The following is a 2,567-nucleotide window of genomic DNA, read 5'->3' as shown; positions in this document are numbered from 1 at the left end:
GTTTGCTATTTTTGTATATTTTGCTCCTTATCATTTTGTATAGGGCTTCATCCTAATATTGGTTAGCAAAAAATCCTCCAAGTGCTTGGGCTTACTCTTGGCCAATAACCTTAGTTTCAAATACCTATTGAAACGTCCCTTATTTATAAAGTGTTTTCAAGAATACTTCATGCAAACAAATATTTTAAACATCTTAGGGGGTTAATTGATTCTTTCTTTTGGACTGTCTAGGAGGAAATTAAGTATAATTGAAAATGTTCAAAAATAAAAACTACTACCTGATTAAACTATACCTTCTAAATTAATCTTCGATTGAAAAAGTGGCTCGATTAATTTAAAATGTTAGTTTTCATTTTAAGATTGACATTTGGCAGTGACTGCCACAAATTAAAAAAAGCAGTAAAGTTATTTACCAAGTCCTCCGTGATTTAGCAGGCTCTTTGTGTATTAGAAGGCAATCTAGTAGCAGCTTCTAGTGACAGAATACCTGACAACAGCAGCTATTAACAAGAAAAACTTCTCTCTCAAGATATCTGAAAAAGGGTGGTTCCCTGGCTGGCTCAAAGGTCAATAATGTCATCAAGGATCCAGGACCTTTTTTTCCTTCTTCTTTGCCATTCTTGGTGGACTGGCTTTTCAGGATTACAAGTTGACTGTCACAGCCTTGGACATCAAGTCTTCATACTACAGACTACCACGCAGGGAGAAAATGAATGGATAGGACTAGAGCCTTATTTACAGAGACTAACACTCTCACTCTCTATCAGGGAAGAAAATCCTTCCAGAACTTGTCAATAGACTTTCTCTTACAGCTCACTGGCCAGAGCTAGGTCATATGTCCACACCTAGACTAATGACTCAGAGAAAAGGAATTAAAATGACTGATTTAGACTAGTTATAATTTATCCTCTGGAATTGAGATGGGACCTACCTTCCCTGGGCGTATTACAACCAAATGATAATTGAGAGGGCCTCTCTAAGTAAGAAGCAGGAGTGTATGTTGGGAGGCAACCAAGAGTTTCTCTTTTGTTGTTCTTTTCGAGGAAGATTCACCCTCAGCTAACATCTGTGCCTATCTTACTTGATTTTGTATATGAGTCGCTGCCACAGCATGGCCATCAATAAGTAGGTGTAGGTCGACACCTGGGAAGTGAAGCCGGGCCACTGAAGCAAAGCACACCAAACTTAATCACTAGGTCACGGGACCAGCTCCCAACCAAGAGTTTCTGCAGCACTCTCCATACTGCCCACTCCCTACCTCTGCACCATTTCCAGCTAAGCACTTCCACTTCACACTCAAGCTATACTTAGCTTCTTGCAGTTCCCAAATACACTTCCCAGCTTCCAGATTCTGGTTACATTGCTCTGTATGGCTAGAATGTTCTTCCCCACCTTTCATCCTTCTTCATAGCTGCTCCCTTTTGTAGAAAATCTTTCCAATACCTTGGCCTCTCAGTTCCGTGATTTCCCTTCTTCCAATAATGTAATCCACTACTCACCTCAGCCACTTATTTCATGGCCATACCCAAGACTTGCCATTAACTGCATCTCCTCCACAATCTCCATTTCCTGTAGCTTCAGCTAAAAGGCGAGTTAATGTGCCTAGCTTATAAAGCAATTCCCAGAGTCTAACCTGAATTCATCTATAATAGCTCAGGGAACAAATTCTCCAACTCCACTGTCGGGTTCTATGAGCCAAAGGAAAAAAATAAAAACTTCAATTCCCAGCATTCGTAACTGCTGGAGTTCTTCTTGTTTCCATCCCTATCTTAATCTCTGTACTTTCAGGGACCAGAATTCCAGAGATGCAATGTACCTATCTTTCCTTTCCTAATATTGTCTTTGAACTGTTCTCTCTGAATTACCATAGAGAAATGAGAGAGAATGATAACATGCTATTTGGGCTATCTGAAAAAGCAGTACTCTCTAGTAGAAAGATAACTGTCCAAATTTCTGGCATGGCACAGATTATAAATCTCTAAATCAGGAGAAGCTAGTGGAAGAAGGACCAAAGTAGTTTCTCACCTTTTTTTCAAAGAGATTCTGCTTCATAAGGTAAAGACTGAGCATGTTAAAGGCAGTTCTTCTCAATTCAGCCTGCTCTGTCTTATAATCAATGCAAATTTTGTCTCCATTCTAGAACTTGGTTCTTTATCAGTTTTCAACATTACAATTTTTCTTTTTTTTTTTTGGTCTTTTAGTGAGAAGTTATGTGCTACTACACTGGGGACTACTAGCCAGATACCATTTTTAAACCAGAATTGTTTAGTTTAGTTTTTTTTTAAACAAGGTAAAAATTCAGTAAAAATAGTTTCAAACATCTCACAAAATGGCTAAGCCATTTTAGAATATTTTAAAAAGCAATCTCCCTATTTACTTCTGCATAAAAAAAGTAAATAAATTAGATGGAGGAAAATGTATTTTAAACTGCTTCAGACATTATGCAAAGAAGGAACCATGAGATATGAAGAACAAAAATAAAAATATCCCTGGATAAAATCCATGTGTACAGAAGATGATTCAGGATGTTATAAATAACTCAGATGAGGTAAAGCAAACATGCAATA

Source organism: Equus asinus, chromosome 6 (genome assembly GCF_041296235.1).
Source record: "Equus asinus isolate D_3611 breed Donkey chromosome 6, EquAss-T2T_v2, whole genome shotgun sequence".
In the NCBI taxonomy this organism is placed as follows: Eukaryota; Metazoa; Chordata; class Mammalia; order Perissodactyla; family Equidae; genus Equus; species Equus asinus.
This window is presented reverse-complemented; position numbering follows the sequence as displayed.